Here is a 23,663-nt window from a genome sequence, read left to right as displayed (position 1 = left end):
TTTGTTAGAAAACAAAACAGCCCATGGAATTTGTTCGGAGAAAAAATCGATCAACATAAATTAAAAAATGTAATATTTAAAGTGGCGCTTCTGCTCAATCGAATTTTAATAATACCTATAATTATTAAATATAAGATAAAGAAGAAGTAATAATTAACTTGAAAAAAAGTAATAATTGAATATAATTAAAAGATTAATATTTAAATATTTAAAACATTTATGATTGGTAATTTTCTCCATATGTTGTGGTAGACCTGTCGTATAATTGACAGAGTTTCTCTTTGTTTTCATTGTTTGTTAAGTCAGAATTGAGGAATGTTATATTTTGTATGGGTGGAAGTAAAATTTTTGTTGCATCTTTGGGAAGTGTATTGTGAAGATTGCAGAGGATAAGGTGTAAGTATTGTTAGTACATATTAACATTTGGAATTCGTATTTTTAAATCTAGTATTTATTTTGCTTGCAAAAAGTGTTGGATATTATATTTTCTTTTATGGAAAGAAAGGGAGCACATTTAAAATGTGCCCTACCGACCTGCAAGTTTGTGACTTTTTTTTGCTTAATCGCTGAGAAGGGGAAAGTGGGTCCGAACCTACATTAAGAAGCGCAACAAACCGAATATTTTGTTCAAACTTACTAAACCCATCACACTTCGGGTACAACATCCCTGAACTGAGTCATTCTTGATTTTTTGAACTAGATTTCAGTGGTTTAAAAGAGAAAGTAATGTAGTAGTCGAGAGAAATAACTGATAGAAGGTAGATTCAGAGTAAAGTAATATCATTTCTTTCTATTTTATTTTGTGTTCAAAGGTACCCCACCAGTGGGGCAGATATTAACATTGGGCACAACATTTTTAAATTAAAAAAATATAGATATGTATGTAAAGTACCAACTGTTTATTGATATAGATCTGTTAAGAAGACTTGAAAGTTGTAGAAAACAAAATAAAAAGGTTCAATAATACGATTCTGGGCACTCTGTAACAGAAAATTTAAATTCTGTTCAAATGTGCCCCCCCCTCCACTACTAAAGAACCCTAGAACGTGATACATTCCGAACTTTAAAATTAAATCTAAGTACTTATACATAGTTTTCGCATTTTCACTAAATTACAGTTTGATATTACAAATTCATTTAAAACAAAAATTACTGTCCAAAGAGTTAAAACACAATTTTCTAATTTCTGAATATGATTGGCATTTACACATTATATTGAAAAGATAACCTCTTTATTATTATAAACTTTATTTGTATTACAAACTTTACAAACAGACTGGCCATCAAATTTAACTGTAGTTTTCCCAGCACTCGTATGTTGAATTTTTCTGCTCAGAGTGCAAATAGGATCTTCTTTCTCCCCACTTAAACATATCGACGCTGGAGTTCCACAGGGCAGCATACAGATTTTCTTTGCTATAATAAAGTACTTAATAAAAAATCTTACCTGTAGATAAAAATAATTCTTAAAATATACCGTTTCCAAGTAAGGTTATAAATGTAATATTTTCAGTCAGCTTTTTAAATAGGTTTAGAGTTTCTGGTTACCAGTTTCATGGAAGGCTCCCACATAAGAAATGCATTATTATTGCTTAGAAACCAAACAGAATGGATGTTTTATGTAAACAAAATTATTCAATTTCTGCCCTACAAACTTACTTAACTCTTGTTATCTTCACATTTGCGTCTACTTTGAATATCTTAGTTTTGTAAATGTGGTGATATTTGTTTTGTAAAACTTTAACCAACACTGAGTGCCTTCTGAATTCTATTTGATTTGATTTGTTTGTATGTATTAAATCATTAATTTTTCTATCTCTTATTTTTAATTTTATCATTTCCTTGAAAATGGTGTTTTTCTGCAACCATGTAGGGAAGTTCTCATTACTCAATTAAAATCAGCTGTGTAATGCCCAACTTCCCACACTAGTGGGGAAAAATTCCCATTAGTGTCACTTTCCGCACTAGTGAGTGGAAAAACTTTATTGTGCTTCCTTGATATAAGAAGTTTTGTTATTAACATAAATATTTTCTGTAAAACTCTAATAAGCTTATTTAAATTTATTTTATTTAAATAATTAAAAAACGAATATTAAAAAATAAAATAAAAATTGAAAGGAATATAGAAATAAAAATAATACTTTAATAAATAATTAGATATTTTTAATTATAACAGTTAAAAAGGTTATAGTGTTACCTTATAGAAATTTAAAATGGATTCTTGTGATTCCTGTTTAGAAAACACTCCTCCATCAATAAAAGAAACAGCAGAAAATGTAATAAGTAATGTAAATACGTAAGTAATGTAAATAATTGTAATATAACAATAAATGTTTATAATAAATAAATTACTTTTTGTAGACTGTAAAAATGAAATTTTTAATTTTTTTAGTTAAAAAATCTAATGGTTGCAGAAAAAATATAACATTTAACTCGAATGTCAAGTATTTTCCTCACACTCGGCAATTTGCACTTGCACTCGCCTCGCTTCGCTCGCTCGTGCGTGCAAACCCAGCCTCGCGTGAGGAAAAGTACTACTTTCCACACTTGTTAAATAAATAACTATTGCAAATTGGTGGGAAGTATCACTTAAAAGTTCTTAAAGCAATGATTTCCCGCAAGAGTGTTCATGAGCTTTTCATCAAAATTTGTTCATTCATTAGTTACGCAACTGTACGTAAAGCGCTTCAAAAAATTCTGTAATCCTCATCAAAAAAAACCTGTGATTAACAAACAATTGGACACAATTTTTAGCATCCAAGTCACAAAGAATATTAAACAGGAACCTAGAATGAGAGACCAGGGCAATCTTAGAAGTTGTTTAATAATATTATCTGAAGGATAAAAGGGGAAAACAAAAAATCATGAAAATATATCTGCCATTTTACCTCTTACCATTCTGTGTAACAAGTTTTAGGTTTTCTTCAAGGAATCTTGAGGAAAAATTGTACACGAGTTTGGTATATTTTGTTTCAAATACATTCTATATTTTTCCTTATATTGAATTTCTGCTCTGTTTTCTTGTGTACGGGGAAATCTATTATTGAGATCAGTTGCTTCGAACATTTTTCTTCTTGTCAGTGTTGCAACCAAAGCTAGTTCCACAATTTCTCTCAATAAATGCATTTTTCAACTTATTTCTGGATACATTTTTCCTTATATTCGTTTTTTTCCACTGTGACTTTTTTTTACGTTCATACAAGGCACTCACTCGCCTGCTCTAATGTTATTTCCTTGCAGTTATATTAAAATGATTTGGGATCAAAGCAAAGGAGTCTGGTGAATTTAATCCAAGATTAAACGAAGGTTTATTGATAATTTTTCTCTTTATTTGTGATAGCATTGCGATTGTTTTATTTCAAATTACATCATCAACAGCCATTCGCCAAAATGGTTTGTAGTTAAATCAGTACTTACACATAAAAATCAATCAATAAAGTTCGTAAGGTTAATCAATAAAATATAATTCCTAATAATAGTGTGGAAAAGGGAAGGGATTAGCTATGCGGTTAGCGTACTGGACTCCCACGCGGAGGTCCCGGGTTCGAATCCAGCTGCTGACCCTTAGATTTTCTCTTCCTAGGAGCTTCTTACAGCTCACTGTCCGGTGATGGACAGTGTTGTCTGTAACGAGAGAACACTGTCCGGAGGCCGGCAGTGCACTGGAAAAAGCTCCGGGCGCTAATGACCTCAGCTGTTGATGCGCCAAAAAAAAAAGAAAAAAAAAAAGAAAAAGAATAGTGTGGAAATCAGAATGGCAAGCAATCGATTCCATCATCACAAATTCAAATAATCATTCCATTTATCATACGCATGCTTATACGTACGGCGGCCAGGATCTCAAATCAGTTAATTTGAACACTTAGAACTTTGTTTACAAAATGACAAGTCTGCCATGAATCCTTTTGACTCAAGCGAAATTACAATTGATTCATAAGAAGGAAACTTCTTGTGAAATACTGTAATGAGGTAGAATTGGAATACCTCAAGATGTGTTTACTTTCTTCTGCAAAACATTTCATTGGCCAGAAGTATACTGTAAGATGCCAAGGACATAATAAAAACTATATAAAAAAAAAAAAGCCATCATCGCTTTTAAGAACTAAAACACCTCGAGAATGACTTCACAAATCTCAAGGTTCTCTGTCAGTCATTCTGCAGAACTCCTCTACATGAGCGCTCAAAGGTCCACCTTATTTAATGCTTAGTTTTAATATAGAAATATTAGATAGAGTGATGGATAGACCCTTTGACGTGAAAAGAATGAAGTTTAGACTCGTAGTTTAGGCCCGCGTGGATTTAATTTGTAGAAGTGAACTTTAATAATGACGCAACGTCTAAACTTAAAGGAATTTAATTATGCAAATTACGGTAAGAACATCATGAGAGTGTTTGCCATGATTTCGTAAGTTAAGTAAGTAGAATTATTGTTACTTTTTTCCTTAATTTTCTTTTTCCTGACTTATTGATCCCCAGCTTTATTATCCTTAATCTTTGGATGATATTATTTTTACTTCTCATTTAGTTCGAATATTCACTTGTCGTGTATATTCAGCTCAAGTTATATTTTCAAAATAATATTTTATACATCAAGTATTGTAAATATTTAAAACCGACTTCTACTGCGCATTACTAATTTATTTAAAATTAATTTCCATGACTACAAAATTAATTTATTTAAGGTTACTCAGCCGCTTCTTTTGAATTCATTAAGTTAAATTAAACATGCGGTTTGTTGTGCATATTTAATTAAATATACAACATGCACTTACAGCTGATTAAGGTAGTCTAGAGCGTCATATTTTCTGCTAATAAAACAAACATTACAAGAAGAAACTGTAATTTTGTTTGTTAGAACTGTAAATTGTGTAGGATGAAACTGTAATTTTGTAATTATTAAGAACGTTATTCTGATCAGAGGTGTGTAAGTCATGCGATTACATGAAATTATGAATATATTGTGGTGCATATTTATTTTCTACTTCAATGCAAACTTTCATTTTTAAATTAAACGTGAAAGTAGAGTTAGCTAATTGAATATTTATTAACAAATAACCAGCAAAACATTTATGTTAACTAAACCTTAATAACTCTTGTTATTATGTGTTGTTAAATTTTGTAGTTTTACAGTTCTATGGTAGAAACTAATCAGAGAACTAACTTACACTGTTCATTGTTCTGTCTAAAATATACATACAAAACAGTGGCACAATTTGTAGCAATACTTTTAATGTAGAAATTAAAATGAAATCATCCGAAGAAGATAATGAACTTTAGCTTGGTACAACTAAAAATTGAAAGGGTATTGTGTACTATTTTATAATTTCCGTTTTTTTTTGGTTTTGAGTAAAAGTAAGACTGTAAACGGGAACCTTTTGTTTAAAAAATGCAGTAAGCCTTCAACATGATTCCACTAAGATTATCACGATTCCTAGTCAATGGGAATCAATCTGGTGCCTGGTAAAAAAGGTCAGTGAGAAATTATTACAGTATTACTCGAAAAATCCTTGATGGTCTTCTAATAGCATTCTAGACCAGGGGGCGCCGGCAACCTATTTTAAGTAGAGAGCCATTTCTCCTTAAATAATTTTAATAAATCTTACCAAGAACCGCAGGGATGATAGTGTAAAGAACTCTGTAAATCATTTGTATTTCCACAAATTATTATTTTATGATATTCAATAACGTATAAATGTTTTATACATTTATTTTTACATATTGCAAAGTAAATAAACAAATAAATAATGACTAAACCTGTGTTTGAATGAAAGTATTATACAATTACGTACGTGGACTGTATAAAATAGGGTGTAGTTCTTAATGCGGGCAATCAAAATGACAAACAAAATGAAATAATAAAGCTTACCTTCAAGATGTGGACACTGGCGTGACAAAGCTCTAAGGAAATGGAAACCCCAAAGGGAAAAGAGAGTCGACTCCCCCCCCCTCCCTGGCCCCAGATACCTTTATGAGCGTAGATTGTGTCCTCTTGACTAAAGGCGAGCTGGTTGAAGGCCAAATAGGCGTAAATATTCTTTTATAGCGCTGAACATGCGGTGTAGCGAGAATAGCGGAAAACCGCGTACCCGTGAACATGCGATGTAACGAATAGAAGTGAGCACGGGTTAACACTAGAAATTGCGGTGTAACGAGAAGAGTAGTAACTGAACACTCGTACAATTTATAGCGGTGAACATGCGGTGTAGCGAGAATAGCGGAAAACGGTAAGCACTTCAGTACGAGTGCCAGCGGAAGAAACGTTACGACAGGCGGCGGAGAGCGATTCGGTCGACACACTTGAACTGAAGGTTGAAACGGAGCAATGAGCCGTCGGAGGTTGTCGTAAGTACGACAATTGCCGAGGTCGATGCGTGCGATGCGATTAGTCTACATTGGGGGACAGAAAGGAGTTAAAACTGAGACGAAACAAATAGACTTTATTCTATGAACAGATTTGTACAATTTTTTGTTGCCCAATTCTTTGATTTCTATTTCTTTTCATTTCTATTGATTTATTTTTAGTTACTTTTCATTTTTATGTCTGGTACAAATTTTTCCTCTACCATTTTTTGCTCAGATTAACTGTTAATAATGAAATGCATTTGAGCCGTCTTAAAATGAACACCCAGGCACAATGTCCACTAAATGATGTCCCAGATAAAAATCAGTTTGCGATTTAATTTTTTAAAAATGAGACTAACCATAGACTATGGTATTTTGTATTTTCTGGTATAAATTATTCTATACCAGGGGTCGGCAACCTATTTTAAGTAGAGAGCCATTTCTCCTTAAATAATTTTAATAAATCTTACCAAGAGCCGCAAGAATGATAGTGTAAACAAACTCTGTAGATCATTTGTCTTCACAATTTATTATTTTATGGTATTCAATAACATTTTAAAACATAGGACAGTGGTAAAAGGGTTGATGGTCAAAAACTGCACGAAAAAGCGTAACGTTGAAAAACACCCAACTTTGACAATTTTATATATTTATTTTCACATATTGCAAAGTAAATAAACAAATAAATAATAACTAAACGTGTGTTTGAATGGAAATGGCGGCAGTCCTATATATTACGTACTGTATTTTAATATACAATAATTCTATTCAATTTCAAACTTATCACATTTAAAATTCTTTTTGAAAAAATATCTTTACTTTAATAAATGAAACTTTCATTTGTTTCAATAAAATTGAAATATACAATTTATTTTGGGCAGGCTGAAGAGCCACACAATTTGGATAAAAGAGCTGCAAAAGGCTCGCGAGCTGCGGGTTGCCGACCCCTGTTCTAAACCGTCGACAGCGCACAGAGTTCATTCATAAAGGTTGAATGCTACGAGGCCGACCACTCCCTATAGCCTGACATGATGGTTTAAAGAAATAGGCTGATTAGGGACTGATGCAGGAAGTTAGGGCTCCGATTTGATCATCCTCTTCATTATTCGAAAACTTTTTTTATGATCTGACACCCAGACTAGAATAACAACTACAACACACCAGGTAGCTTTTCTGCAGTCTCCTAACAAATATGTTGGTTATCCACAGATTTTTTTTGTGCTTTGCATCGCCAGTCACCCAAGATAGAAACACGTGGAATGCTGAACTTGGCCTTTTTCCGTCTTCTTCTCAGAGCTTTCGTTCTGTGGCTTGCAAGTATTGTGAATAATGATTATGTGGCCTGTGTTCGTTATTTCGTCAATAATCCGGCCCACTGTGTAAACAACAAGTTTCGTGACCTCTTTCTTCGAGCAGAGTAATAGTTTGGAAGTGAAAAAACACACGAGTTCTTCGTTTCAACGCGGCATGACTATCCGAACAAATACTAACTTTTTTCGGAGTTATGTGCAAGTCTATTTATCTTGAAATTCAACAGAGAATAAATTTTATCCTGAAGTAGTCTTATTTACGTCGGGCATCACCAAGTAATCTCTAGTCCCAAAGAAGACTACTGTACGATGCTTAAGACATAATAAAAACCATTAAAAAAAAAAGCCACCATCGCTTTAAGATCTATAACACTTCGAGAATGACTTCATAAATCCCAAGGTTCTCTGACAGTCATTCTGCAGCAATCCTCTGGAAGTCATTGCGTAGTACTTCTCTGGCAGTCATTCTGCAGAAATCCTCTGGCCTTCATTCTAATAAATATAGAATAAATATTATCCTGAAGTAGTCTTATTTACGTCGGGCATCACCAAGTAATCTCTAGTCCCAAAGAAGACACCACTGTTTGATCTTGTATCCATACTTGTGTTACCTGATTTCCTAGATTCATCGTTTAAACCAGTTCTCCTTATAAGGCCCATGAATCTTACGCTATATGAGTATCAATTAAGTTTTTATCACCCCTAGTTAGTAGGAAGACCAACCCTAGGGATAATTAACGTTTCCACATCAATGAACGTACATCCATACCTACTATCCTGCCGAAACCTGCACGTTTGAGAATCTTGAGAAAGGCTCTGATTGCCGCTAAGCTTATCACCTCTTCAAAAAAAAAAAACGGAAATCACGGCCATGTTTCCACAGCAGCTATTAGCTAATGCAGGTGTGCTCTGGTCAAAACAAGGAAAGATTTGGATGTTTGCTGTAGCTGGATTACGGAATTCATCTCTAAACATTTCTACCAGAATGCCACAGCAACCTAGATTTAATGTAATCTCCCAATTCTTCGACACTATTCATCTACCGTAAGTCACTTTACCGATTTATTTCTATAAATAATACTTAGATATGCATGTTTACATAAAATATATGTTCCATTATAAGAATTAAATTTCCAATTTACTTTATGATGGAATATTCCATTACTCTTGGGTAAAAAACGAGGAAAAATGTTGAAGTATTATTTATCGTAGTTTCCGAGTTTGTATTTTTTTTTTGTACCATCCCTGGGGAAATGTGGTTGTCCTCCTCCATTTTGTAAATATTATAACTCAGTGTTTAATTTTGATTAACTAATAGTCTTTCTTCAGTGGTGCTGTTTGTGTTACAGCCGGTAATAATATCTTTTAACAGATCATAAATATATTGTAAAGCTATTCTCCGCTCGCAGAAAGGGATTTAAAAAAAAAAGATTGTTTCATTCCCTAGAGAGGGATGCTGCAGAAAATAATAAAAATATGTTTTCCTTTTTTTAAGCCCTGGGTAACTAGTTTTGCAGCAGGTTACGGTTGGCCTGAATCTTTATATGCTGTTATAGCAAGAAAGGGGGTAACGGTGGGATTGTTATTGTAGTGAGCTCCTCAGGGGTAGAGAGGAATAGCCCCTTTAACCCTTTGGGGACCTCCTCCCAAACTTTAATACCCACATCTTTCTCTGCTAAACATCGCCTGCTATGAATATCCTTCTTCTTTAGCTGTCTGGTTTTCTCTTCCCCTTGCTATCTATTTCTTTTTCTCCTAGGGTCTCCCAGTATCAATCACACATGTACTCTAGCCGTTCTATCGGACGTTAGACCGCTCGTACTCCAACGCAAAAACAAATCAATGCAGCAGTGGAGAGAATCAGTGATGTGAAAGCGGAAAAGAGACAAGGGAAAAACAAAATCTGAGGTGGAAGAATCAATTTTTGTTTTGTTACATCAAGTTACACAGGTGGTAGAAAAGTTAGCCACAGGAAACTTGACCGGTTTGTTTTCTCTTACAACGGAAGTGGATGTCGGTGTGGGGCTGCCGGTTTGAGTTAGTTTCATATCACTTCTTTATTCTGTAGTTTTCTTATAGTTTAGACAACTATGTCTGTACCATTTCTTAAAAGAATGCATATGTCTATGTCATGTTCAACCAAGTAAGTTTTATGGAAAGATGCTACAGCAGATTTTTGTGATTTATATATATGTGTCCTACTGCTAGTTTTTTTGTTTTCTGGCTACATATTTATTTGCCACATATTACGCGTAAAATGTAAGTGTAAATTGAAATTATGTAAACGTACATTTTTTTCCTCCACATAGTCAAATTTTTGTAGATTATCTGTTTTTAGTTTATACTGGAAATAAACATTTTTGCTTAGCAAAATAAGAGAACAGTTTTTTTTTCAAAAATTTGAGCTTTTTTTTTTGGCCCGGATAACTTAAAAACGGAAAGTCGTAGAGAATGTTTTGAATTTAAGGCGCGTCAGTATCCAATATTTAAGGTGTTGTAGTGACTTCCGGCCATCATTAGGCTGTAAAGCATGTAAGACAGTGATTCTCAACCAATGTGCCGCCCAAATTTTAGAAATGCAAACAATAAAAATTATATATTAAATGTAGAAGACGATATGAGAGTAGCATTATCATTTATACGACCAAATATAAACGAAATTATCAAAAAACATTAAGCTCAAATTTCTCATTAAAAGTATTCTTATTACTAACTTTTAATTAATCCCTCAATAAACGTATAGTTGTTTTTGTAGTACATTTTATTTTATTTTATACTGAAAATAACATGAACTATTTTACAAAGTGTATTATGGATACGTAAAATACTTTTAATCTTATCTTATTGTTAGTGTACCGTCAAATTTTGAAATTGTTAAAAGTGTACCGCGACAAAAAATAGAATAGAATAGAAAAGAAATTTATTATTCTGGGACAATTGTCCCCTAAGAATAAATACAGGTACAATTAGAGGCCTTAATAGTTTGGCCTTTGATTAAAAGAAAATAAATAAATAAATAAGTATTTACAAAAAATGAAAATAAAAATAACAGCAGAAATTAAGAAAATAAATTAAAGCAATTAGAATTTCGGAGGAAGCTGAATAGAAATGAGATAACTGAATAGACGGGATTTAAAGATAGATAGGGTAGGAGCATGGCGGACAGATGATGGTAAGGAGTTCCAGAGAGAGGTGGCACGTATAAGGAAGGACTTGTCAAAGGATGAGGTACGGTGAGATTGAATATAGAGATCAGATGAGCGAGATCTAGTGTTACGGGAATGTATCGAGGATTTAAACTTAAGGAGATGAAAAATATAGGAAGGCCTTTGAGACTGGATGACTTGAAAAAGGAAAGAAGCCAAAAAATATTGGCGGCGATAGACAGGAAAAAGCCACTTTAACCCATCGTAGCAGTGCGAAATGCGGGAGTCTCTGGAAATGCTGAAAATAAATCTTATGAAGCAGTTCATGAGGCGCTTGAGCTTAGCTTCAGTATCACCAGAAAGACCGCCATACCATAAATAACCATAGTCGAAATGGGGGAATATAAGAGAGGAAACTAGGAGTTGCCGGGTCTTAATTGGAAAAAAGGTCTATTAAACTGCTTTAGGATGTGGATGGAACGACGAGAGATTTGGGAAATATGGTTTTTCCAAAATAGGTTGAGAATCATTATGTAAGAGGTTCCTGTAGTTGTTTTGTGAAATTTAAGGGCAAGCTTGATCTGAAATCCTGCATCTCCGCGTAGTTGTCTATTGCACTAATCTTTGCGCAAATCTGTTCGCTATTGAAGAAGATTCAGATTTGACATTTCTATTGGGTACGCCTCAAAAAAAATTTTTTGGGGGTCAAAAGTAGTTATTTTTCTTTCTTTTTTTCTTTGATCTTATCCGCCGTTGCACGATGCATGTCTATTGCATCTCTGCCCGGTTTGGGACTTACATCCAAGATCAGGGGAAAATTAAACAGTTTGATGTCTTCGACTTTACTTATGTTTTTGACTCGCATTGCCCTTGCTGATTGATTGAGGGAGACTACTACAACTGATTATGGATGTAAGGACGGATAAAATCAAAGATATCAAAACTGCGGGCCTAACCGCATTTTAAATAGTTTTTTTTTTCCATTTATTTGAATCCAGAATTACTTTTTTTTTATTTCATGCACTCATTTTTTGGAAATCTTTAAATATTCTCTCTACATTTTCAGCGTAGTGTATACGATCCTATTAGCTAGCAAGAACTGAAATTTAAATCTCGCAAAGTAATTGTGATAAAATCACTGACCTATAATTGCGGTGCCGCCATAAAAATAATTTTATGTTCAAATGAAATGAATATTTTTGATGAAAATTGGCTGAACAGTTTTTAATTACGATGGACATTTCTGGAAATGAACATGATTTTATTTTTTATATGAATTATTAATTAATTTAATTGTGAAAATATAAAAATTATTCACCGTTAAAATTAAAAAAAAACTCTCTTAAATATATCTTTAATCCCCATCAAGCTCGACAAGTATTTTTATTCTCTCTCCCCCACCAAACATTCTATTTCAACATAAATTCACCATCAGTACAAATTTATACAAATAAGCGACGCAATGGTTTTGAAAACAATTTACATAAATAGATGGTAACAAAATGATTTTGGGTAAAATTGTGCGATTGAGGGAAGATCCTCATGGATTAAGGGACCGGATATTCGATTTGAAAGCGGATAAGAATAGTCTGCTACAGGATTTGCATTAAGCTTTCAAAGATAGTAAAGGAAAAAGAGAGTTTTACCTCTACTTAAACATTGTAGTATGTTCTTCCTTAAGCTTTGCAGTTTGCGATTGGATTTTGTTATTTTACATTTGCTTAATTTTATTTCTTAAAATTAAAATTTAGCTTAAAATTATACCTGAACTCGCTGAATTGCTGCTGAATTATTCATGGAATTTAATTGAATTCATATAATATTATTATTTAAAACTAATTATTGCTTATTTGTTTTTTTATGTACACAAAAAAATGGTCTTTTTTCTGCAACCATGTAGGAATGTTCTCTTTACTCAATTAAAATCAGCTGCGTAATGCCATACTTTACCTCACTAGTGGGGAAAAATTCCCATTAGTGTCACTTTCCTCACTAGTGAGTGAAAAAACTTTATTGTGCTTCCTTGATACGTGGGTCGTTTGAAAAGTCCGTGCAAAAATAAAAACTACTTAATTTTTTGGGGTAAACCTTTTTTATTTTTCAACATAGTCTTCTTTTAGGCTTATACAATTCGTCCAACGCTGCTCTAGTTTGTTGATCCCTTCCGAATAATAGGATTTGTCCAAGTCTGAAAAATAGCCATTCGTTTCTGCAATCACCTCCTCGTTTGAATAAAATCTTTTTCCCGCCAGCCATTTCTTCATATTGGGGAACAAATAGTAGTCCGAGGGAGCCAAGTCTGGAGAATAGGGGGGATGTGAAACGAGTTGGAACCCTATTTCCATTAATTTTGCGACCACAACTGCTGAGGTGTGAGCTGGTGCGTTGTCGTAATGGAAAAGGACTTTTTTGTGGGCCAATCGTGGGCGTTTTTCTTGCAGCTCGGTTTTCAAACGGTCCAATAACGATGAATAATATGCACCTGTAATAGTTTTACCCTTTTCCAGATAGTCGATGAGGATTATTCCTTGCGAATCCCAAAAGACAGTCGCCATAATCTTTCCGGCCGAAGGAACGATCTTCGCCTTTTTTGGCGCAGATTCCCCCTTTGTAACCCATTGTTTAGATTGTTCTTTGGTCTCAGGAGTGTAGTGACGTATCCATGTTTCATCCACAGTGACGAAACGACGCTTAAAGTCCTGCGGATTCTTCTGGAACAGCTGCAAACCGTCCTTGCAACACTTCACACGATTTCGTTTTTGGTCAAGCGTGAGCAATCGCGGCACCCATCTTGCGGATAGCTTTGTCATGTCCAAATGTTGATGCAAAATATTATGTACCCGTTCATTCGAGATGCCCACAGCACTAGCAATCTCACGCACCTTCACTCTTCTGTCATCCATCACCATATCATGGATTTTGTCAATGATTTCTGGAGTAGTAACCTCAACAGGGCGTCCAGAACGTTCAGCGTCACTTGTGCCCATATGGCCACTCCGAAAATTTTGAAACCACTTATAAACTGTTCTAATCGAAGGTGCAGAGTCACCATAATGTTTATGAAGCTTCTCTTTAGTCTCCTGAGGCGTTTACCTTCCATATAGTAGTGTTTAATCAACACACGAAATTCTTTTTCGTCCATTTTTTGAAAATCACTCGACTTTTTCGATTCAAACGAATGCCAAACACAAAGAAATAGACCGATCTGGCTGAAACTTGGTGTGTGTTCTTCCAAGAGATGCTACTAACTAAACATAACCTCGATACGCGCCAGTAGTGCTATCTCTCTGACTTTGCACGGACTTTTCAAACGACCCTCGTATAAGAAGTTTTGTTATTAAATATTTTCTGTAAAACTTTAATAAGCTTATTTAAATTTATTTTATCTAAATAATTAAAAAACGAATATTAATAAAAATTGAAAGGAATATAGAAATAAAGATAATATTTTAATAAATAATTAGATATTTTTAATTATAACAGTTAAAAAGGTTATAGTGTTACCTTATAGAAATTTAAAATGGATTCTAGTGATTTCTGTTTAGTTTTTTTTTTTAAGTTAATAACCCTAATGGTTGCAGAAAAAATATAATATTTAACTCGAATGTAAAGTATTTTCCACATTTGTTAAATAAATAACTATTTCAACGATCGTGAAGGAGAGATTGGCTAGTTTTATGTTTATTATTGTAAATGAAAACCGAAATGGCGGTAAAAAAATATTGGATAATTTTGATTAAATTTTTGATTACTTTTCTGTAAAATCACAAGATATTACTGTTATTACAGAATCAAATTGTAATTAAACGAAATCTCTTCACTAGCACTCAATAATAATATTTACAAGACTAATAGAAAAATAACATTAGGTATTAAAGTAAAAAAAATTCTGTGTTATTTTGAAGTTCATTAATTTTTTTTTTTAAAGTAAAAGAAAATTAATTTATTCCTTTTAAAATTTCCTTTCATCTGGCTTTTCTTTGATCAAAATGGCAATTAAAAAAAAAGGTTAAGCTACGTATGTATATATATTTTATTAATTTGTAATAAAATCCTTTATCCTTTTTGACTGAACTCAATTAGATCTTGGTACTGGATAACTAAGGGAGATTTTGGTGGAGCTTAGCTTTAGGGTATATATGTCTTATATATAAGCCCTTCTCTGAACCCTTCCTTGCTGACAATCTCTTCTAGGTCTTATTAAACAAGATCTCTTTTAGTATCGGCTGAGAGAGGACTCCTGTTCTTTCTTAAACCATCACTGCCTGAAGCAGGCTCCTCCTTTGCACCACCCGACCCCCCAAATACACACCCCGTTAGGGAAAAAAAGAAGGAAGGATGAGTTAGTAGAATACTCTAGCTTCATCCTTGGATCTCCTTCTTACAATCATCCTCTCTAATTTAACTATTTCCACGTAATTAATGGTTTTTCCTTCGGTACACACAATTATTTTTTACCCTATCTCTCTCTCTGTCTTTCACCGTTTTCACCATTTTCTCTTGCCTTCATTAACGTGTAACCTTAAGGGGTTGGTTTTACAAAAGAGAAAATTTAATTCGACACAATGTTTTCAAAGAAAGAAGAAGGAAAGGTTAAAATGAAATCCAAGTGTTGGATGAACCATTTTAATTGAAATGAAAACCATTTTAATAGGCAGGTTATATTTATTAAGGTTATTCTAAAAGAGATGTTTTCTCATTTCTTCTTCTAAGATTTTGTTAGAAGTTTATTTAATTTCTATAAAATGTAAACTTAGTTACAATAAAAACTATTGTTAATTGGATTGTACTTCTTTTAGATTGGGTTCTAATAGTTTCTTATAACTCAGTGAGCAGTTAACATATTTACTATCTTAGTTTAGTTTGTGCTAGGTAATAGATTTACTACGATTATAAGTCATTTAGGCGCCACGATAGCCGAGTGGTTATAATCTAGACCCGCAATGCTAAGATGTATTGTTGGTTTAGTAGGTTCGATTCTCGGTCTAGTCCTTGGATTTTATTTAATGGTTAATATGAGAAAATTTATAGCAAAGTATGTTAGGCGGTTATAGGCTATACCCGCAATGCTAAGATGTATTGTTGGTTTAGTGGGTTCGATTCTCGGTCTAGTCCTTGGATTTTATTTAATGGTTAATATGAGAAATTTATAGTAAAGTATGTTAGGCGGTTATAGGCTATACCCGCAATGCTAAGATGTATTGTTTGTTTAGTGGGTTCGATTCTCGGTCTAGTGCTTGGATTTTATTTAATGGTTAATATGAGAAAATTTATAGCAAAGTATGTTAGGCGGTTATAGGCTATACCCGCAATGCTAAGATGTATTGTTGGTTTAGTGGGTTCGATTCTCGGTCTAGTCCTTGGATTTTATTTAATGGTTAATATGAGAAATTTATAGTAAAGTATGTTAGGCGGTTATAGGCTATACCCGCAATGCTAAGATGTATTGTTTGTTTAGTGGGTTCGATTCTCGGTCTAGTCCTTGGATTTTATTTAATGGTTAATATGAGAAATTTATAGTAAAGTATGTTAGGCGGTTATAGGCTATACCCGCAATGCTAAGATGTATTGTTGGTTTAGTGGGTTCGATTCTCGGTCTAGTCCTTGGATTTTATTTAATGGTTAATATGAGAAATTTATAGTAAAGTATGTTAGGCGGTTATAGGCTATATTCGCAATGCTAAGATGTATTGTTGGTTTAGTGGGTTCGATTCTCGGTCTAGTCCTTGGATTTTATTTAATGGTTAATATGAGAAATTTATAGTAAAGTATGTTAGGCGGTTATAGGCTATACCCGCAATGCTAGATGTATTGTTGGTTTAGTGGGTTCGATTCTCGGTCTAGTCCTTGGATTTTATTTAATGGTTAATATGAGAAATTTATAGTAAAGTATGTTAGGCGGTTATAGGCTATACCCGCAATGCTAGATGTATTGTTGGTTTAGTGGGTTCGATTCTCGGTCTAGTCCTTGGATTTTATTTAATGGTTAATATGAGAAATTTATAGTAAAGTATGTTAGGCGGTTATAGGCTATACCCGCAATGCTAAGATGTATTGTTTGTTTAGTGGGTTCGATTCTCGGTCTAGTCCTTGGATTTTATTTAATGGTTAATATGAGAAATTTATAGTAAAGTACGTTTGCTAGTCACCTCCGTCCACCGACACCTAATTTGGTAGTTGGACATAAAGCATGCTTGAAAAAGTAGGCATTACTTTACTTTTTACTTACTTTTACTTAAAAGTCATCACTTAATTAATTAAGCATACATTATGCTTATCCTATTTGTAATAGGAAGAAAGATTTTGGCCAATTTTTGCCATAACTTTTGTTTATTTATTTTAAGCCAAGCTTTTGATCTAGGGACTAGATCATTTTCAGGGCTTAGGTAGGCTGAGGTAAACATTTCGGAGCTATTTATTAAAAAATGTCTCTATGGCTCCCAAGATTCGAATCACTTAAGCTTTTATTGGAACTAGTTCAATATATAAATTATTATAATAAAATAGAGCAAATTTACTGAAAAGTGATATATAATTATTGGAGGAAGTGGTGGTAATATGGAACCCTTCTTTGTTTTTGACTTACCAATACTAGAAATTCCAAAGAATTGTATTGCTTTCTCTGGTAATTATTAGCTCCCAAATTTTCCACTAATCTCAGCAGAATTTTAGCAACTTCAAAACCGAAATTTTACCGACAAGAAGCTCATTTTAATTGGGAAGAAAGCGCTTCCATGATATGTTACATTATAGTGCTTTCACATCAGTTTGAAATGTGCTGTACGGATTCGAGAGCTTTTGCACAATGTAGACACTTATCGGACTTACTCCCTAAGCCTTTCCTGTAAGCTCTTGCTTCGATTACCTGTTTTTTGGAAAGTTGAAAGAAGGGTCGAACAGCAGTCTGGGATATCCCACTTTTCAGCGCCATATGCTGCTTACCCTACTCCTAAACATTTTACCCAAATGTTTAAAGGCTTACTCTAATTTTAGGGACTGGTTTCTTTTTCTTTTCTTGGAACACTCTAATCGTTTTTGTTTCCAACTATCTTAATTTCACGATTCTCTAGAGCAGTGCTTCCCAACCTTTTTCTGGTCTTGGCACATAAGTCAGATACCAAACAGTAAACGGCACACTGGAACTGAAATGCTCCCATTTCATTTTAAAATGACGTATTATGCTCAACTAGTGATGTAATAACGAACAATCCTACAAAAATACAAGTTTTCGTGGCAGGCTGTAACATTAATAACAAACCCAATCATTCACCCGTCTATGCCGTTCTCTGTCAATACAGTTAACTACATGTATACAGTAGCAATGAATCTTATGACAAAGAAATTCTTTATTTTAATGCCAAGAAGTGCCTGTAATTCATGTAAAAATTGTAAATCCGTAACTAACAGAAAGTGATTAAAAGCACCTCTAAGTGAGATTAAAGTTACCAAAAACTAAATAGCCAATAAAGAAGAACGAAAGCTATGAGATATTTTACTAATTCTCTATCTTGAATCTTCTTGAAGCAAGTTAACTCCAGTCTTCCAGTGGTCAAGCTAGATGACAAAACTGCATTGCTTTAATTTTTATATTTGACTAGCCTATTTTTGTGTTAATATTTGTGTTACGTTGTTAATTTTATATTTATCAGAGCAATTGGAAATTAGGGATGGTACTTAATGTGTGTTAAATAAATATAGTTTTGCTATTAACTGGGAAAGCCAACTTTTAATGATATATTTTAATAAATTGCGTGACATTTGTACTAATGCGTTGGGTAAGTACAGAAACTGGGATCAGTGAACGAGTTGTTGGAATCAATTCCAACCCAGGAATTGATTCAAATCCAATATAGGCGCATAGGTTGGGAAGCACTGCTCTAAAACATGAGCTTAATATTTCTGACGTTGCTCTTAATATTTTAGAAATGTGTATTCAATATTTATACTTGTTGTATTATATTTGGAAGAATATGTTTAAGTTTCGATCGGCTTCTACTTCAGTTTAAAAACTTCAGGTTGCGAACACTTAGATAGATGTATGCTTTCTGAATCTTATTCTTTTCACAGAAAATATATTTATACTAATAAAATAAGTTGACTAAAATTAGGATTTGTTCCAAACAAAGGTTGGAAAGATTTGCTCACAGACGAACATATACATACCTAAGTTGAAAGTCAAATAAAGGCTTACTGGAGCAACATGCCAAACAGAGAAAAGGCTTTTAACAAGTAAGAAAGAAAGCCCAAAGCTCTGAACTACACACACACTCACATCAATACAGCTTTCAAAAGCTCTACTTTGAACTATTGGATTTTCCAGTAAGAAGGTAGTTTAAAGTAATGCTACACTGAATTACCTCTTTCTTTTCATCCACTTTTACTTTGCTTTTGTCTGTTACCATTTTTTTTTTTTTTTTCACAGATAATATTTTATGTGCCCTTATTCTTAACAATTTATTTTATTATTCTTGAAGAAAACTAGATAAAGAACAAGAAGGTAAAATACCCGTGCGTCGCCAGTTTCCTTGCAGCCTGACGCTACATTTCCCGGGTTCCGATAAAGTCATGTCGTAACATTTGATTAATTCAAAATTCAATAAAGAAATATTGTGAAACATTTATTATTTCTTGTAATTTCTATCGTTCTAGAACAAACAGTTGACAGAGATCGACAGTTGTATAGATCAGGGGATCTTCAACCTTTTACACTTTTAGGAACCCTTGGAGCTCATGGTTTTCTTGAAGGAACCTCATGTTTAAGTAGCAGATAAAATAGTTTATCACAGCTTTTTTTCTACTCAAATTCACAAATATATTCTTGGCATCTTTATTTACTCTTAATTCAAACATCTTAATAAGACAATTGTATAGTGAGGAAGCGAATCAGGTTTTATTTTATTTATTTTCTAGAATAAATAAGATAGTGATCACTTGCGGATACCCCTGTCAACTTTCTAGGGAACCCTAGAGTTCCGCGGAACCCAGTTGAAGACCCCTGGACTACGCAATCAAATTGTTGTTTTGATAGTTGAAAAATGGCTTTGTCTTTCACTGATATTTTTGATTCCTGGTGGGATTCTTGGGACCTTTGACGATGTGGGAAGACAACAGAGAAAGTAAAAACAAAAAAAAGGCTAAATAAAAGTCCTTACAATAGGCATTCAATAGGCGATTATAAAATAGCCTGGCAATTAGGGAAAATTGTTGAGCCAAGAAGGAGTTCAATTCTTCTCAAAGAAGAATTCACGGATTTCAACTTTCTCGTCATTTCTTCTTTTCTTGGTTTTCTCTTCCAATGGAAGTCTTATTTTCTCCTTCAAACTTCCGAGAGAAATCTCTTCAATGAGTGCACAGAGTCCGTGTGCAAGGAAGCGCGCGCCTGGGTGTGTGTTATGTTTTTCAAACTGATCTTTGGTCTCTCTCTCTCTCTGAACAGTAGGTGGTTGGGACAAAAGAAATGGAAGACTGCGAATAGGTGGGGTATGGTTGGGTGAGGGGCGCCCGGGTTCCGACCACAACAGCACACACGGACGATGAACCAACACGCTGACAGAGTCATTGTACTAGTGCCAATTTGGCCCCGTATTCCTCCATCATCATCATCAACATCACTATACTTCTTCATCTTCCGCTGCCGCTGCTTCTTCTTCTTCTTCACCATCATCAGCACCATACTGAGTTGGCTCTATCTCCACCAGTGATGATGATCATCAAGCTTCCACTCCATCAACTAAACTATAGGTATTAATATTGTCTACAATATCGCCTCTCCTCCGCACTGTCACCACTTCTCTCTTCCGAGCCTCTTTGTTTTACACTTCCTTCTGCAATAACTCTACATACAGTGCCTTCTCGATAGCGCACACCATCGTCACATCCTGTCTGGCTGGTAGACCTCAATTAGCTGTAACCCTTCTCTACCTGTACACTCTCGCCACTTACTCTACCAACTTTACTCTTACCCTCTCTCCTCAGACTCCACTTCAAAAACATCCCTCTTACTTACTTCTTCTATACCATGTGGGTGTTCACATTATACAGCTCTATAGTTCAACTCCTATTTCACACAAAATCTTTTGTCTGTTTACCAATTATTAAACGAACAATATAAACTTCAAGCGGTTAGGTTAATTACCTGTAACCATCCGCTTTTCATCTAGTTCGCTGTTTCAATAGACAATATCAGCTTTCAGTTGAAGTTTTCAGCCCGAGTATACTTAATACTACTAACAAGAAACTTTTCTTCATTTAATAGGGAAATATAAATTCATTTTCAGTAATTAAATGCTGATAGAGTTTTCCCTTTATGATTTATTATCTGCTTTCTTATGTATTGAAAATTAGTTTCGCTATATTTCGGCACAGATGTGCGCAGTAATCAGTGGTTAATACGCGGAAATGTGGTACTAATATGCAGTATAAACCACGTGTATATTGTGGTAACGATCAGATGGCTGAAGCTGTTGCCACTGCCTTCGTCATTGAGTTTCGAATAGGTTACATTTTTAGTTTAAGAATTTTCATCTGTTCACTTGTTAATTGCCGTTCTATCTTTGATCATGTGAATCGCATTCTTTCTTGCCGAATATAATTCTAGGGTTGATGATGTACCCATAGGAGTATCAAAGAAGGTTCAGAGATTTTAGAAAATATTCGGAAGAAATAAACCATAAAAGTAAAAAATTAACGTCATTTGGGAAATTACAGCTGTTAAGACAATTTTTTGAATTGTTTAACTCTCTTTACAACTGAATAGGAACGTGAATCCATTAGTTGTCTTCATTTTAAACATAATTCTGTTGAATTAGTGGACTTAAGTGTAGATAATATTGATTTTTTAGTGATGCCCATGTTCTCGTGGTGACTGAGAAGGTGGCGTAACTATTCCCGAAAGCTAACCAACCATCCTTCTCCTACACCATCTCGTGAGCCTGGAGACAGAACTTCAGCGGGGTGGCTCACGATCCCATGGTACCATTTCGTAGAGAGACTATGTCTCCTACTTAAGGCCTAGAATGGTCATTGGCCCACGGTTTCTCCGCACCTTCCTGGTGTCAGCTTAGATTTACTTCACCATTACAGGTGAAGATGGTTTTCCGTATGTGGTGTCCCCTATTAGTCGCCTCTTACGACAGGCATACCTTGGGACTATTCTTACCAAGCCCCAAACGGAGACTTAGTAATGGCCAGTCAGCGTTTGCCACCGTGACCCAAAGGGTTAGTTGAGTTTGATTCGACTTGAAAGTGACTCTTGGGTTGAAGCTTGAAGGCCCGCCGAGTTTTACTTCTTTAAATAGCTGAACTTTTAGCTATTTCTTCTTTTTTGACAAACTTAACTCTCTTCTTGTCTGGCCCATGCGATGACTTATTCAGCCTTCTGTATTGACTAAAGAGGCCTGTGATCATACGAATGGACTCCCAGACTATAATAAAGTGATCATGAACTTTTTTGCCCGCGTCCAGACTGAGACTTCTACCCATCAATCATTACACTATAGCAATTTTTTGCGTCCGCGATTTATACACTTGCTATGTCGCGTAAAAGGCGCAGATCCTCTTGGGTGTATAATGGAGATCCTCACAGGCTAGACAATTGCTTCTATCATTAAAAATGCCCAGACACTCAAACAATATCTACTTAGAATTCATCAGAATGCCCAATCTAGTCTCATTTTTTATTAATTTCTTTAGATTTGATAACGTTCTGCTTTGTCTAAGAAAATTACAATTCAGGAAGTGACTTCGTTTCTAAATCTGAGATTTACAAATATTTTGTGACCAGCTCTGAATGAAGGCTGTAGATAGTTTTTCATAAGCCTAGCCAAATACTTATACCTAGCCAAATAAGTCTAGCCAAATACTTGTATCATACCTTGGTTTAGAACCTAAAACTTCTTCGTCTTGCCCTTCTTCCGCTTTGGACCTGAACGAGAACTTCGAAGAACCATAAGCACAATTATTTGCCAATTAAATAATGTTTCATAAGCATATTATGTGGCCTAAATTCTTTTATGTACGTATCCTTAGAAGAAAATCACATTCAGAAGTTAATTGTATTTTATTCTAAATAAAATAACTTTTAAAATGGAAAAAAGAAGTGCAACAGGGTGCATCACTAGTTGAACCAATAGAAGTGAAGTGACGTGGAAAGCTAGAACTACTATCTTGTCCTCTTCTAGTTATCCATGTTCCTCTTGAGCTGTTCCCATTCTTTTATTCAAATGTTGCCAAAGTCTGTCCAAGTGTCTAGACAGAAAATTTAAGTGGTTTAGAACTATTCTCTTAAAAGTAATCATTTGCTGCCTTTGACATACGAGTTCCAGGTAGTTTATCAGTATACATTTTATTAAATCAGATGAATAAGAATTAGACAAAAAGATGGAAATGAGAGGAGAATGTAAATTCACATACATAACGCGCGAAATACCTGATGACTTATCTAATTTAATTATAGAACAACATCAAAAGGTTTAATCATACAATTTTCCACGTTGAGTCTAGAATACAAATAATTAAAACCAGGCGGAAAAGTAGAGGTGAATTATTGTAATAAGCTTTCCTTGAATTTTCCCGACATTGTATGCTATTTATATTTAATAAGTTCCACTCTTTACAAATCTAATCATTGTTCTCCTATTATACAGACTTGAACCATTCAATATTGATTTAAAATAATGTTTGAAACGAATGACAAATTTGAATAAAAATGATAAAGAATTTAAAGAAATCCTTTACTTAACTTGATTTGGGTAAATTTCATTGATTTTTTTTGTTTTTGTTTTTGTTAAGGACATTTCTGAGTGAGTAGGTTGCTCTCTAATGTACCATTTATAAACTTTGTACGAATATACTGACTTTTATAATA

General features: G+C 34.1%; 1 protein-coding gene and 1 long non-coding RNA gene across 10 annotated transcripts in view; one reads left to right on the top strand and one right to left on the bottom strand.

The window, feature by feature from the left end:
• Positions 1-23,663, top strand: part of LOC141458909 (lachesin-like) — a 551,804-nt gene that overhangs the window by 348,621 nt on the left and 179,520 nt on the right. The gene's annotated exons all lie outside the window — the stretch shown is intronic.
• On the bottom strand, positions 1,252-4,650 carry LOC141458048 (uncharacterized). The gene is made up of 3 exons (XR_012460727.1): positions 4,435-4,650; positions 1,660-1,859; positions 1,252-1,416 (listed from the first exon to the last, which is right to left on the bottom strand). It is a non-coding gene; the product is annotated as an uncharacterized lncRNA (long non-coding RNA).

This window comes from Rhodnius prolixus, unplaced genomic scaffold (assembly GCF_049639745.1).
Source record: "Rhodnius prolixus isolate KJV_2025 unplaced genomic scaffold, Rpr scaffold_5, whole genome shotgun sequence".
Classification (NCBI taxonomy): Eukaryota; Metazoa; Arthropoda; class Insecta; order Hemiptera; family Reduviidae; genus Rhodnius; species Rhodnius prolixus.
This window is presented reverse-complemented; position numbering and strand designations above follow the sequence as displayed.